Source organism: Xenopus laevis, chromosome 3L (assembly GCF_017654675.1).
Source record: "Xenopus laevis strain J_2021 chromosome 3L, Xenopus_laevis_v10.1, whole genome shotgun sequence".
NCBI classification, from domain to species: domain Eukaryota; kingdom Metazoa; phylum Chordata; class Amphibia; order Anura; family Pipidae; genus Xenopus; species Xenopus laevis.
This window is the reverse complement of record NC_054375.1, coordinates 30,670,262-30,687,312: the sequence shown is the minus strand read 5'-3', so window position 1 is coordinate 30,687,312 and position 17,051 is coordinate 30,670,262. Positions and strand designations below refer to the sequence as shown.

The 17,051-nt window shown below is 36.3% G+C and overlaps 1 long non-coding RNA gene across 1 annotated transcript in view; it reads right to left on the bottom strand.

The window, feature by feature from the left end:
- Nucleotides 1–3,004: 3,004 nt before the first annotated feature.
- Nucleotides 3,005–17,051, bottom strand: part of LOC121401155 — a 79,292-nt gene continuing 65,245 nt past the window's right edge. The window contains exon 2 of the long non-coding RNA XR_005966149.1: nt 3,005–3,047. This is a non-coding gene — a long non-coding RNA (uncharacterized LOC121401155). The remainder of the gene's footprint in view (nt 3,048–17,051) is intronic.

The window sequence follows — 17,051 nt, the reverse complement described above, 5'->3', positions numbered from 1 at the left end:
AAACCAGACTGTGTGCAGTGAAATTCTCCCTTCATTTACTGCTGTGGATAGGAATTGTCAGATGGTCCCTAACTGCTGAGCAGGGAAACAATTATACTTATGAACAGCAGGGGGAGCCCCCGCCTTACTTCCCAGCCATGCAGAACTCAAGCAGCTTTGTTTATCACGATCCCTAAGCAGCCCAGACCACACTGAGCATGTGCACAGTCTTAGTCTTGCAAAGATGTTTAACAAAGTTACAAGATGGTGACCCCCTGTGGCCAACTTTGAAAGCATAAATCATTTGTTTGATTAGGCTTCTGGTGCAGTAAGTTCATGTTTATATTTAGTATACAAAATACAGCATTTCTAGCCTTATTCTATTTTAGATTTTACATGCCCTTTATATCCTGAAATGACTTGAAAACAGGGTACATTTAGATTTGTTTATACACAACTACCCTAATATTTTTCCCACCATAAAGCCTTATTCCCTGAAAATGACAAAATGCTAAGTTACAACATAATATTGCTAATCTTGGAGCCTTTTTCTAGATGCAATTTCTAAGCTGGAAAACAAATTATCACTCTGCCAGACCCTTCAACATTTTAAAAACTATCTATACTGTACATACAGTATAAGTATATTTACAGAATCTAAATACTGTATATCCTGTTATTGCATCTCTATAGGTTCTGTTTTCTCTAGCTCATAAGACCTGTGATATAAACAACTTGAATGAATGGATATAGTATACCAGATGCCATGTTGTAAGTAATTGTCTTACTTTGCATGTTATAAGCTATGTAGCACTGTGGGTCCATTTATTGGTAAGGTAAATGGAGCATGTAATACAGATAGAGTAGTTCTCATTGCAGAATGCAATTTGCACTGTTCCTTTCAATATTAGTGTCGTGAGCAGATGTTGCTTTCAGGTTTGTTCCATCTGTAGGTACAGGTATGGGATTAAATATCTGAAAACCCATTATCCACAAAGCTCTGAATTAAAGGAAGGTCATCTCCCATAAACTCAGTTTTAATCACATAATTCAGATTTTTAAAAATAATTACCTTTTTCTTTGTAATAGTAAAACAGAAGCTTGACCTTGATCCTAACTAAGAAATAATCATTATTGAAGGCAAAACAATCCTTTTTGGAGGAATTAATGTTTAAGTTATTTTTTTACTAGACTTAAGATGTGGAGATCTAAATCCCTTATCCAGAAAACACTTGGTCTAGATAACAGACCCCATACTTGTATTAGCCATGGTATTTTAGCAACAGTTCTGTTATGCTAACGTTTTTTTTCTTTTTTCTTGCTAATATAAAACCCAATGCAAACACATTTAAAATTAAGGGGCAGATTTATCAAGGGTCGAATTGAAAAATGTAATTTTTAAATTCAAATTACGAACTATATGTACATTTATATGTAATGTCTCTTAAGAAATTCGACTTTGACTACTCGCCATCTAAAACCTGCCGAATTGCTGTTTTAGCCTGTGGGGGACCCCTAGAATCTATTTGGAGTCATTTGGTGGACTTTGAAAAATCTAAGATTTTTTTTTAAAATACTTCAAATCGAATTCGATCAAATACGATCTGAATTCGATTCAAACGATCGAATACAGTCTATTCACTCGAATTATTAAAAAAATTTTTTTATGAATTTTGGTTTGTCTTTTTTTATTCGAATTTCGAATTGATGGGAGTTTAAAACAACTCCCACCACCTCGAAATTCGACCCTTGATAAATCTGCCCCAAAATGTGTGCTAAAGCCCATTAAAGGACAAGGAAAGGCAAAAAAATAAAATCCCATTTTTACTTTCTTTAATGAAAAGAAACCTATCTCCAATATACTCTAATTAAAAAATGTGTACCATTTTTATAAGAAACCTGACTGTATGCAGTGAAATTCTTCCTTCATTTATTGCCGTGGATAGGAATTGTCAGATGGTCCCTAACTGCTGAGCAGGGAAACAATCATACTTATGAACAGCAGGGGGAGCCCCCACCTTACTTACCAGCCATGCAGAACTCAAGCAGCTTTGTTTATGACGATCCCTAAGGGGCAGATTGAACATGTGCAAGGTCAGGGTCAGGCAAAGATGTATAACAAAGTTACAAGATGACAGCCCCTTGTGGCCAAATTTGAACGCATAAATCATTTGTTTGATTAGGCTTTGTGGTGCAGTAAGTTCATGCTTATGTTTAGTATACAAAATACAGCATTTCTAGCCTTATTCCATTTTAGACTTTCCTTATCTTTTAAGTATTTCTCCAGGATCAATAAAGAGATTTGCACATGAAAGGCTCACAAGTGGGACTTATTTACTAAGAAAGGAATTCAACTACTCCTGTGCAGTTGCCCATTACAAACTAATAGATCTTTGCTTTCCTTTTCTTACTGCTGACAAACCTAATACTTCCCTGGTTGCTATAGGAAAAAAAAAACATCTAGAGGTCTCAACAGTTTATTAGAATAAACATAACTCAAGCAAACTGAGGGCATGCAAATTTTTGGTGGTTTTACAGTAAGAACTTTATTTAGTTATATAGTACAGGTATGGGATCCGTTATCCGAATTACAGAAAGGCGTTCTCCCATAAACTCCATTTTATTCAAATAATCAAAAGTTTTAAAAATGATTTCCTATTTCTCTGTAATAATAAAACAGTAGCTTGTACTTGATCCCAACTCAGATATAATTAATCCCAGTTTATTGGGTTTATTTAATGTTTACATGATTTTCTATTAGACTTAAGGTATAAAGATCCAAATTACAGAAAGATCCTTTATCCAGAAGACCCCAGGTCCCAAGCATTCTGGATAACAGGTCCCATACCTGTACTAATGTATCACAGATGGAACTCATTTATTCATAAACTTTTTATACTGTGTATCTGCAAAACCAGCAATGTCAGAGTTCTTCTGACAAATATACTGTATTTACCTTAACAGTTTACTGATCCAGCAGAAGAACCATTGCCAACAATCTCTCTTCCCAAAGATGATTTTTTTCCATCTACCATCAGCCAAGGATGCAAGGTAGGGGAATCATTGACCTGCAATTAATTTCAACACATAAATGGATACATCCTAAATATTAGATCACTTATGTACAAGAGCTCACTGCTAAATTGCAGTAATTACAAAAGCATTCTCTATATACAATGCAATTCTATAATTGTATAAAAACCAAGTATACTGCCAAGTAGAGTCTCCTGTAGGTTGGCAGTCCACATAGGGGCTACCAAATGGCCAATCACAGCCCTTATTTGGCACTGCAAGGGACTTTTTTTATGTTTGTGTTGTTCCCCAACTCTTTTTACATTTGAATGTGGTTCACAGGTAAAAAAGGGACTCCTGCCTTAAGTCTACTAAAAAATCATCTAAACATTAATTAAACTCAATAGGATTGTTTTGCTTCCAGTAAGTATTAAATTATATCTTAATTGGGATAAAGTACAAGGTGCGGTTTTATTATTATAAAAACGTAGAATTACTTGATTAAAGTGGACTCCATGGGATATGGCCTTTAGAGCTTTCTGGATAACGAATCCCATATCTGTACCCATATTTCATTTAAATCTTTTCTGGGGGGGGGGGCTATTGCACCCACTTCCCTTAACCCTAACTCCAAATTTTACATTCTTATTGTACCTAATAATTAGGCTAGACAGATGTTTATGGCATCTTTATGGACAGGACTCCAAGTAGGTAGGTAGTGGGATTGTGGAGTAATCTACTGATATTACATGTAGCTACATGTATCAATTGTTGCCTTTAATTCTCTCTGTACACATCCAGGGGCAGAATTACTATGGGTCAAAGTGAATTCGAGGGAATTTTTGAACTAAAAAAATTCGAAATTCAAAGTAATTTTTTGGATACTTCGACCATCAAATAGGATACTACGACTTTGAATTTACTTCGACTGCGGTTCGAAGTAAAAATCGTTCGAATATTCGACCATTCGATAATCGAAGTGCCGTCTCTTTAAAAAAACTTTGACTTCAATACTTCGCCAAATTAAACCTGCCGAAGTGCTATGTTAGCCTATGGGGACCTTCTACAACCATTTTCTAAGTCTTTCGAGGTCGAAGGAAAATCCTTTGATCGATCGCTAAAATTGTTAGAATCGTTTGATTCGAACAATTTAAGCGTTCGATTCTAACAATTTAATCGTTTTATCGAATGATTTTTATTCGACCGCAGGATTCTCAAGTTTGTTGAAAAAACTTCAAATTCGATATTCGAATTCAAAGTTTTTTAATTCGATAGTCGAATTTCGAAGTTTTTTGTACTTAGAAATTCGACCCTTGATAAATCTTGACCCTTGATAAAAGGCCTATGATTAAGTGTTTGGAACACGAAACGTGTCAGGCTGTTTTGACACAATAAACTTTTTCACTTTTGGAACATCTGCCTGGTGGAAGTTTTTGCCCTTGAGTGCCTGCTTCTATTCGAGATTTCGGTTTATCCGCCCCTTGCGCTGAGGGCCCAGGGCGGTGTACCTGGGCCACTTCCTTGATGTGGTGAGTAACCATTATACTACCAAGAGACCCTACTATATAGAAGATTTTGTCTTCATAAATCTGCCCCCTAAACACCCTTCATATACTCTCTCTCTCTGTGTCTGTCTGCTAATCACTTGCGCAGTTAACAATAATTAAGAAAAATGTGCTCTGGCAGAGACGATTTCTAAAGAAGTATTGCAGAGACACTTTTTAAATGCTGCTGTAATTATTTTTTTTTTTTATTAGGCTACTTTTCAGAATAAACTTAAAAATAGACAAACTAGGAGCTGCAAACACTGAAAGATCAATAGATATTACAAAAGACAATGTGCTTATAATTGCACTGGATGCGGCGTACTTCAGTTGCTGAGCTGCAGGCAACAATATTTTGCTTTCATATGAATGAATTCTCAGTTTCATGATAAAACATTCTTTAACAACCGATCCATTGATATTGTATTTTTTTATATCTGTAGTGAGAAATAAATTATAGAATAGATTGATTATTCAAATCAGTTGGTCTTGCTTAAAATACCTATTATTAGAAGATTAATGGGGAAAGAAAGATTGTAAGGACTTTTAAAACACAAATCAATAATAGTTTTACTACCTGCTAGATCCATATCAGGGCATCCACCATATGTAATAAAAGTCACTCAGTTTGCCCAGGAGTAGCAACCCATAACAACCAATAAGATGTTTCCTTTTAAACAGGTGACAAGTAAATGCTACCTGCTGATTGGTTGCTATGGATTACTGCTCCTGGGCAAATTTAGGGGGTTATTTATCAAACTCTGAATTTTTCAGATTTTTTTAATAAAAAAAAGTAAGACCAAACTAGAATCCACAATTTGCCCTTATTTATCATAAAAAAAATCGGAAAAAATCAGATTGGGAAAAAAAGTTTTTTAGTTTGACACTTGAAAACCACAAAACCCTGAAAACTCCAAAAATTTCGTGAGGGTTTAAACATCTTCAAATGGTTAAGGGGACATCTGCCAATTACCTTTACATGAATTCGGCAGGTTTTAGATGGAGTATTTTCGGACTCGGAACAGCTTTGGGGCATAATCAATCGCGAAAACATCTAGGGGCCAATTCACCAAGGGTCAAATATCGAGGGTTAATTAACCCTCGATATTCGAATGGGAATTAAAATCCTTCGACTTCAATTATCGAAATCGAAGGATTTTAGCGCAAATAGTTCGATCGAGCGGTCGAAGGATTATTCCGTTCAATTCGAAGGATTTAAATCCAACGATCGAAGGAATATCCTTCGATCAAAAAAACTTAGGAAAGCCTATGGGGACCTTCCCCATAGGCTAACATTGAGTTCGGTAGCTTTTAGATGGCGAACTAGGGGGTCGAAGTTTTTTCTTAAAGAGACAGTACTTCGACTATTGAATGGTCGAATAGTCGAACGATTTTTCGTTTGAATCCTTCGATTCGAAGTCGAAGTCGCCCATTCGATGGTCGAAGTAGCCCAGAAAACACTTCGAAATTCAAAGTTTTTTTACTTCGAATCCTTCACTCGAAGTTACTGAATCGCCCCCCTAGTCTTTTTTAACTGCCAATTTTTCGGGTTTTCTGCGTCAAAATGGACACTGTGAAAAATCGTGCCTTCATGACCTCTTTATGTACATAAACCCTTGGGACCGGTTATCAGGAATGCTCAAGACCTGGGTTATTCTGGATAACAGATCTTTCCGTAGTTTGGATCTTCATATCTTAAATCTACTAGAAAATCATTTAAACATTAAATAAAGCCAAAAAACGAGTATTGCTTCCAATAAGGTTTAATTATATCTTAGTTTGGATCAAGTACCAGGTACCGATTTATTATTACAGAGAAAAAGGAAATCCTGTTTAAAAATATTCAAAACATTTTTTTTTTTAAACAGGTACACGTTTGAATCATCAACAGTTTTAAAAATGGTGATGTTTTGCTGCACCGTGATTTTTGTTCGCCCCTAATCCCTTATAAAAATGTAATTACCCTATGGATTGTTCTTGGGTCAGTTTAGATTACAGACAAATACAGAAGTCACTGTTCCCACTGTGATTGCGTCATTTTGTGTAATTGTGTCATATACTTTTGGCTAAAAATCTGTTCGGATATTTTCGGCCGTGAAGTCTGCTGAAAGACTTCACAGTCTCTTAATAAGGGCATTCTTAATTTTCCAGTCATTAATTTTCAAATTAGTCAGAACTTATTTCAAAATAATCACAATCACCAAGAGATATTTTGTCAAAGAAAGTCTTCAAAAGAAGAGAGACAATTACCAGAAAATTACCCATCCTTATCTATAATATATTATGGAGTCAGACTTTTTACTGCAAAAGAATTTTGAAAAATATGATTTAACTGTGGCTTAATATACCGGAAGGGATAATAATAACCAGCTAAATAAGCTTAATATTTTTTTGGAAAGCAGCATTTTTTATAATAACCGAGTTCTTAATATCCTTTACACAACAGGTAATGTAATAAAAAGGCTAAATCTATTACATTCGTTACAGGGATGTGGCACTTACATCAATTATCGTAGTCTTTGCATTTTTATTGTGTTTAATGAACTTAAAATTATGATAAGTGTTGTACCCTGCTACTAATGAATTTTGTTCAGTGAGTTTTAACAGCTCTAAAATGTATCTAATTTACTTTTGTTTTTTTTTTCCTTAATAAATTCAGAAAGAACAGTGGGCAGCGCTGGCGCTTGCCATCATTTATTAGTCATTGGCAATAAAAGTCAAACAACAAAACTCCATTTATAAGGTTAAGTCTATTGCCCTAATACATTACATGTGCTTAGCAGCTTAGAGCATGCATTTATAATCAGGCTTATACCTGTAATGAAATGCAGTGTGTGCCATAATTAATAAAAAGGAACACAATACAGCATGCACTGTAAATTAATCAGTGTGGCATTAAAAAAAACACTATTATTCATTATATTAAAAAGAAAAACAATTACACTAGAATTTGGCTTCGTGATAGAAGCAAAGCGTAACAATATGATTTTTAGTTAAATGCCAAGTGCTGCTATCACACTTTTCCTTATTAACTATAAACCTCTTGTATATTCAGCTTGGAACAGGCAGTTGTATGCAATAAAAGGAACACTATAAGTTTTTATCAATTGTTTTTTATATCATTTAGCTGTAGTTTGATCCATGGATGCATTGTAACCATAATGATTGACAATAAAGGGAATGGGAAGCCAAAAAGAAAATGTTTCCTAAAGAAAGAAGATATGATAAAAGCACCTTCCCATTATGTGTGGCCAGTGGTTTTTAACACATTTGTAAATGTGCCTATTCGTTTCTGAACTGCTGGTTCTGATAAGTGAAATAATGATGCAGAAGCCAGCTCTCCTCCAGTCAAGACTTCATTTCCTACAATATATTACCTAATGCGTCAGCTGACTTCTGCTGCATTTTTTTCAATTGTTAGAACTAACAATGCAGAAAATAGAAGGGGAAAAATAGATACTAGTTTGAATAGCGATTGTATTTACAAACAACCCTAAGCTCATTAAAAATGTCAAGTGAAAAATGGGATATGAAATCAGGCCAGCTTTGTGGGCAGGCCACAAATGCATGGGCATAGGGCGGCAAATTGCTGAAGGTGGCCTGCCATCTGCCACTGAACCTGGGGCCCAGTCCCCATCGATTAGGGAAACTACAGCAGAAGAAAGTGAGAGGTGTGAGCATGGGGAAGGTGCAGTTATATGAGAGGGTCAGGTGTGCTTACAACAGTGTTCTGACTTTTAGGGGCAGATTTATCAAAGGTCGAAGTATTTTTTGGGTACTTTGACCATCGGATAGGCTAAATTCGACTTCCATTCAAAGTGAAAAACTTTGACTTCGAAAATCGAAGTACTGTCTCTTTAAAAAAGTTTGACTTCGACACTTAACCATCTTAAACCTGCCAAATTGCTGTTTAGCCTATGGGGGACCTCCTATAACATATCTTGAGTGTTTGGGCAAGTTTTGAGAAATCGAAGGATTTTTGGTAAAATTGGACGATGGGTCGATTAAATCGATCGAATCGTTCGTTTCGATCATACGATTTTAAAAATCCTTCGACTTCAAATGTCGGACTACCCTATTCAATAGTCGAATTTCGAAGTTTTTTGCACTTCCAAATTCGACCCTTGATAAATCTGCACCTTAGAGTTTTCTTATACCTCGAATAAACTCACAACTCAAAATATTTCTTATTTAAGAAGAAACTCAAATGGATAAAACTCGATTCGTTGAGTTCGAGTTGCAAAGCCCGAATTAATCGACTTTCTGGCAAAAAAAGGCACTCAAATCGCTTGAATCATTTGAGTTTTTGGACAAAACAAAAGATTTAAAATCATGAAGGCTATCAACATCTTCAAATGGTTCAAGGGACCTCTGCCATTGATTCCTACATGAAACTTTTTTTAACTGAAACTTTTATTTTTGACCAAAAGAAAAAGCTCAAAAACGTTTAATTTTTGTGGAAAACACAACTCGATCCTTAATAAATCTGCCCATAAGACTACTATGAACCTTATGTCAGGATATGCCCCATACTTGTAATTAGGTTAATGTTCATGGTTTGATCCTTACTGGAGAGCTGGCATTTTGGGCTGTATCGATCATAATTAGGACCAAGTTTGGTGGATCTGACGTATACGGAATTTCATACTAGAACACTATTGTGTATAAGGAATTTGAGATTCTAGTATCTATAGCAGCTTCAAAGAAACATTAAGACAACGGATCACAAACAGGCCAGGCTGTTGTATTTCCTCCAGAACATAATTGGACAAAGTATAATGAATTACATTTTATCACCAATATCATATTATTGTTTATATAGATATAGTTAGCTTTCACTTCACCCAACACTAATCGTGTAGATGCAAATAAAGCAGATTATATCTAGATATTTGGCACAAAAAGCTCTCCACATGCCTCTCTACTGAAAAAGAGAATTATCACACCTTTTTCCTGGAAAATGAATGCTGCCTTATGTCCTGTGGTGCATCCTGTGTGCGGTTTTATATTATAGCAATCCGCCATCTGTATTTTTAATAAGAATAAGTCAAGTCCATTTGGTGGTTTCCTAATATAGCTACGCAGAGGTCAATCAATGAGCAACACAACTTATGTATGTAAGACTGAAAATAGAAGCAATGTGCTGCAGTATATTAGCACATACTTTATTTATTATTGTTTGCAGTAGGAAGACTTCATCTTCCTGTGTCAGAATTAATAATTAGTCCCAATCTTTTCATTGTATTGTACTTTGCCGGTCTCTCTTTCCACCTTCTATGGAAGGGTATATAAAGAGACCATGTTGGAGTCAGGAAGGAATTTTTTTTTTTCCTGGGGCAAATTGGAGAGGATTCAAATTGGATTTTTTGGCTTCCTCTGGTGATCCAGATTACCTGCAGGTCATACATATATAGACTTAAAAGGTTGAACTTGATGGACGCGTGTCTTTTTTCAACCTAACTTACTATGTGACCTCTAAATGATTTCAACTTTGTGGTTTCCATTCCTTTCTAACCTGTTTGAGACATGTTTGAGTATTTCTCTATTAATGAATTTCTCGATTAATGAGTACTTTGACTCCCGTTTTAACATGGTGGTCACAAAGTGGTACTTTGGGTTGTTGGTTTCCAGTTTTGGTAAAATAGGAAATAGCACAAGGTTGTGAAATAATGATGCTGGCAATTTACTACATACCAAGAACCATCTACAAATGGCCGAATTTTAGTGGTATTGGAGGTTTTTAAAACCATGATTAAACTCTAAAAATACAAATGCCACGAAGGTTATTAAAAGGACCAAATATAAAAAGTATGAACAGAAAAAAAAATGAAAAAACCCTGAATATCTTTAATGCCTCTAAAAACATGAGTTTTTCAGACAATTAGAAGTAAAAAAAAAATCAGAGGGGCCCATTTACTAACAATGGAATTTAGATTTTTTTTCCCCAATCTCTAAAAAATTGCGGTTTTCCTATTTTTTTTTAAAAAAATCCTGAAAGCTAAAGATTTATCAAGTGTAAAAACCATAAGAACGAATACAAAACTCTGCCAGGTAAAAGTTGTCGAGGTCCTATAGAAGTCAAAGGGAGCTGCGCTGAGAATTTTTAGAGGTTTTTGCGGTATTCACATTTTTTAGAGCATTATATTCCATTCATGCTTTTTTTATTCAGATCTTTTAATGAATGTCATTCATAGTGAGTTTAGTCGTGGTTTCAAAAACCACGAAAAACACTAAAATACGACCTTTGATAAATAGGTCTCCACAAGTCTGAATGGTTAAAAAAAAAAAACGGTCCTATAGGATCAAAGCAGCTCCCATTGACTTCTATGGATCTTGACTGTTTTTACTTGGAGAGGTTTTGTATTGGAGTGTATAGTGGTTTGTACACATAATAAATCTCAAATTTTTTTAATTTTCAGTAGAATTTTTAAAAAAATTAGGATTTTTTAGAGAAAAATACAATTTGAAAAAAAAAGGAAATCCAAATTTTAGTAAATAGACCCCATAGTTTACTATTAGGTTGTTGTACATGGAAAACCAACGGCAGGGCACTACATATATTTTTACATGATTACAGCAAAAACAGGTATGGTTGTATTTGTAAATGAAAAAGACTAAAACCCTTTGCAAATACTTAATATTTTAAGAAACGGTAAGGGTTTGCTTACAGTTAAATCATATGGTATTTGCTCCATTTATTTCTGCCTACAAGTTTACTTTGATGTCAGATAAATTGGATACTTTCATAACTGCCCTCAAATTATTTCTGGTCCAGCAAAGCCAATTCCACTCACCTCCATTTATTTGCCTAATTGACTGAATTATTACTTTATAAGCAAAGAAAATGACCAACAAATCCTTCATATAAACTTGTTATAACAACAAGATTACACAGACATGCAGAAAAATGCTCACATCATACCAGTTTGTAGCAAAGATGTATGGCATTTTATCAAGAAAAGCAATAGATTAGGTCTAGTTATGTGACTATTGAGTTGTGTTTTGTTTTTTTTTGCTTGAGTTTTAAATATCATGTATGCACAGTTTTACATGTATAGTTTCCACAGTTTCTCAACACATTGGTCTTCTGGAAATCCGTTATTCAGAAAGGTCATCTCCTGTTAACTCCATTTTTAATAAAGCAATTCAAATTTGTACGCATTATTTCCTTTTTCTCTGTAATAATAAAACAGTACCTTGTACTTTTTCCCCAAATAAGATATAATTAATCCTTATTGGAGGCAAAGCAATCCTATTGGGTTTAAATAATGTTTAAATGATTTTAGCAAACAAGGTATTAAGATCCAAATTAGGAAAAGATCCTTTAAATAACCCCAAGTCCCAAACATTCTCTATAACAGATTCCATATCTGTAGATTACACACAGTATATTTCCTTGAAAGAAACTTTAACATGCATGCATTCATTGTCTAAATTTGTGCGTGGCCATTATATTTTTGTCCCCCTAAGGTATTCCAAAAGACTGAAGAACGCCACCTCCAAAGCTGGTCAGAGATATAGTTTTATTCTAAAATTGTATATATTTGCTGGACACAGCAAGAAATCTGGAAGACCAATTTATATAAAAATACGTCTATGCACTACATACATATGAATAAATACATATGAAAAACAATACCGCTCTTCCATTGGTGAAAATGTTTAACTGTCAATGATAACCTTTTCAAAAATGTAAATCATGGAATATTACAGGATACTCTTATACAGATGTTATCTGACTCTTGATAGAATGTATCCAACTTTGTCTAAAACCCACTGGAGGCAGAGTAATGTGATGGGTAACAATACCTATACATACATATATGATGGTGAAGTCCAACATCTGGGTTAGTTACACTTCTGGCTGCAGGGGATAAGCATCGAGCCATTTCTTCCATATTTTATCAAATTTGTCAGGCATACAACGTGCTTCATAGGTTATTTTAATTAGAGGAAGCCAAAATAAATTATTACTTTACTCTCTAAACTGTAAAAAAAACTAATCCATTTCTGTCCAGGCATCCATTATCCTTAAAGAAATAGGTATCAGAACAATATAGCAACAAAACCATAGTGTCACGTTCTGTCACTGAGGACAGATCGATAACCCGGTGTATAACCATATATAGGAGAGCGGAGTTTGGATGCCATTAAAAAGTTAAAATTTAATGAAAAAGGTGCAAAACAGTAACCAGTGAATAAACAGAATAAACTGAGATACCAGCAGGCAAAACAAAGTCCAGTCAACGGGCCAAACATCGGGACAGGCAGCTAGCAGCGAAAGTCCAATAAACATGCTGAGTTCGAGACAGGCAGAAGTCCAGAGGGAAAATCCAGAGAGAAAGCAAAGATCAGTGCCGGGAGTTCACATGATTGCGGCAGGGAGTCAATGAGAATGTCCAGAGAGCAGGCCGAGGTCAGTACCGGGAGGTCCACATGAAGCAGGCGGGGTACCAGGACAAGGGTGCAGGAAGAGGGAGAGGATTCAGAAACTAGGAACTTGGAACAAGGCAAAGAACAAGGGGTCGCAGGCTAGATCTGGCTGGGGAGCTTAATGATCAAGCAACCAGGTGTTGCTTGTAACAGGAGCAAAATTGTTAATTGACAAAAGTTGAAGTTAATAAGGATGGAGGGGCAAGAGATCAGCAGAGAGATAGTACAAGTCTATTCTAATAACAAACCCACAATGACTCTAAGGGACCCCAGTGACTCAGGAGAACGGTGCAGGTATGGTTCAACAAATAGACAAGAGTTAGATTCCTGGCATTTCCTGACACATAGTAGCAAAAGCTAGCCTCATCCAATACATAAACTTGCAAATGGCAACCATAATTGGACTTTTGATGGAAATACCAAATATGTACACTGTCCATAGTTCCAAGTTGTCTTGGAAAATGTATAAATGTTAGACATAATCTTTCTCTCTCTCTCTCTCTCTCTCTCTCTCTTCTACCCTTTTGATGATTACCGGTATCAGATCTGTTATCCAGAATACTCAGGACCTGGGGTTTTCCAGATAATGGATCTTTCCATAATTTGGATCTTCATACCTTAAGTCTACTAGAAAACCATGTAAACATAAAATAACCCAAATAGTCTGGTTTTGCTTCCAATAAGGATTTATAATATCGTAATTTGGATCAAGTACAAGGTACTTGTTACGTATGGTATCCCAAAACCCAGAACAAACCCCAAAGTTCTAGTCTCAGCTCACACTTCTGCCTTTAGCTGCCACATTTGGTTTTGGTAGGAGCCCTCCGCTACTCAGATGTTGCCAGGACTTAATGTGACAGGACCAAGGGGGAAGTTCTGGGTAGGCAAGGGAACCACAACGTATACCGAAGGCATGGGGAACAGTGAGAGTGATGTTGTGGAACAGGCTTTGACAATACCAGAGTGCAGTACAGAATCAGGATCCAGGAGCGTAGTCAGGATAAACAGACCAGGGTCAAAACCAGGTGGTAACACGGTACAAAGTCAGGATCCAAAAGAGTGGTCAAACAGGCAAGGGTCAGTTCAGGCAGTAATACAGAAAGGTCAAAAACAGGCAACGGTCAGGAACAGAAAATCAGACAGGAATCACACCCAGGAACTATGAAAATAAACCTAAGTTGATTCAGTGCAGTGTAAGGGGGTTTTATAGGCAGCTTAATGGCTTACCCTGATCACCTGTGGCCAGGGCCGGGCCAAGGGGTGGGCAGAGTAAGCAATTGCCTAGGGCGCAAAGCTGGGGGGGGCCCGGCACGTACCTCCTCTGTCATCTACCCCCAGTCCGGTCCCCTCTCTGCCCAACTCGCTGTGCTTTTTGTGTCTTTTTTCGCTCTGGTGTATGTGTGCAAACGCATGTTCATGCATGTGCCACCTTGCGCATGCACACTCATGCTAAGCCGGTGCCATGTCTGACGGGTTTGCCTAGGGCGCCTGTGCAGCGTGGCCCAGCCCTGCCTGTGGCCACACTGTTAAGCCATGCTTACTTTGAAGCAATAGGAGAGAACAAGGACCTTAGCGATCTGCTTACATAGAGACAGCATATAAACACCAGGTTGCTGGTTTGAATCCAGGCAGGATGTTACAGTACTGCTTTATTATAGAGAAAAAAGGAAATAATTTGGATTATTTGAAGAAAATGGAATCTATGGAAGTTGGCCTTTCCATAATTTGGAGCTTTCTGGATAATGGGTTTTCGGATAATGGATCCCATGCCAGTATTCTATTTTAAAAGAAAGAATGTAGTACACAGAAGATCATGTTATGTTTTGGTAGCAGAGGATGAGTAGAGTATAACAGTGCTTTATTAGCAGACTCATGCAGCCATTACACAACTAACTATCACTTTTTAAGATGTCCAGGAAGTATGCACAGTATAAGTCTTGAGCACAGTGACATCTGCAGGCCATTTGTATAAACACCACAGAATAGTTACTTAAAATATCTTGAAACAACCTGTGTTCATTATATTCAGCTGTGCCAGGAATATCTGCTGACCCTCTGCTGATCAGAACAAATCAGCTAATGTTTGGCTTTACTTAACATGATTAAGTAGTATTATTGATGTCATATTACACATTAAGAAAAAAAGTTAAATTGTAATTGTTTTTTTAATATGGAATATGATTTTATAAAGATATATCCCTACACAGGATATATCTCATAGAAAAGAAGACATCTTTTGACCATTGATAGCTATTGTGAGAAAAACAGGGATGAGTGAGTGAAAAAGAAACAGAAGAAAATTCTCAAGGGCCAGTAGGGGAGCAGCTAATGCTAACATAAGAGACTGGGTGAATGACAGTGAGTGGAATGTGAAATGAATAGCAATGAGACTAGAATATACAAACAGCAGTGAAGGGTACAGAGAGTTTCTGCTGCATACTTTTATGTTATTGAAAACACTGCTTAAAAGAAACTAAAATAGGAAATAACAGAGCCTGCAAGAACTAAGACTGGAAACATCTTGTAAACTTGCAAATAAGAGGTAAGGAAAAAGAGATTCTGCTTAGAAGCATACATATATAATATTAAGGGGCAGATTTATGAAAGTTATCCGAATTTTACATTTTAGTGCAAACTAACATTTTTCATATAGTTACAATTTTTTCACAATTTTTCAAGTGTAAAAACCATAAAATCTAAGAATACAAAAGTATGGCAAGTAAAAGCTGTCAAGGTCATGTAGAATTCAATGGAAGTTCCCTTTTTTTCTTGGAAAAATCTGACTTTTGGTCATGGTTTAGCGGTGTGTTCATTAGGGGTTTAGTCATTTTTTTGAAAGCTATTTTTATTCATACTTTTTGTATTGGGATCTTTTAATAACTTTCACGGTATTCCTGATTTTAGAGGAATTGAGTTTAATCTTTGTTTCAAAAAGCCCTACTACCACTAAAATTCAACTTTTAATAAATTGGACTCTAAGGGGCCCAATTATTGAACCTCAAATTTTTCTAGTTGAGTTTTTAAAGGGGAAAACTGTACATTTTTTGAGATTTTGTAACGTAAGGTATCCCAAACTCAGAACTAACTTGATCCTGTCATGGCTCACTCTTCGCTACTCAGATGCTGCCAGGTCTCCAAGGAGAGAGTTCTGAGCAGGCTAGGGAACTGAAGGTATGCGGAAAGTACGTGGGAGCAGTCACAGAGATTTGAAGCAGGCAGGGTCAATACCAGAATGGCAATGCAGTACCAAATCACATGACAGAGAATAGTCAAGGTCAGAGGACAAGGTCAAACCTCAGCAGCGTGGTACAAAATTGTAATCCAAAGAATAGTCAAATACAGGCAAAGGTCGGTACAGGCAGCAGAATGGCAAGGTCGAGAACACAATTCAGACAATAGAAACGCACCCAGGAACTATGGGAATAGACCTTTACATTTGGCAATGAAAATGGAACATTTGCTCCTTTAAATACTAGAATTTTGCGCCAACCGAAATGATGTGACGCGGCACTCTGAATATAGGCAAAACTAACCATGCACCACGCGAAGGTGGGGCACAGGAGCGGCAGGAGGTAGGCATCCACGCAGCCCCACTAGACCACCAGGTGTTCTTACAGATTTATTATACCCCAAAGCTGCTAAAAATCCAAATCTGAAAAAAATCCTGCCAAGGTCATGTAGAAGTCAGTGGCATATGCCCTGGAAGATGTTTCTTGACATTGTGATCCGCACTGGTTTTTGATTAAAAATCCGATTAAGTAGAGTTAAGGTTAAGTTTTCTACAATTCTTACGATTCGAATTGAAGCACGAGTTTGGAGCAATGTTTTCATGCAACAACTTTTTCAAGAAGAATTATTGATATATGAGTTTAATTCATGGATGGGAGTTAGGTCAACTTTGTTTTAATAAAAAACTGTGATAAACTCGAATTTCAGTAAATATCCCCCTAACTGTGAGGGTACCAGGAAGAACCTTGCAGGTCTAGGCAAGTTTCAACTGTCAGCATTTTAATTAACCAAAGTTTAGTTTAAGGGCAATTCAGTTCTAGCCAAATAATGTCTGGTTCAATGTGTTATTTAATG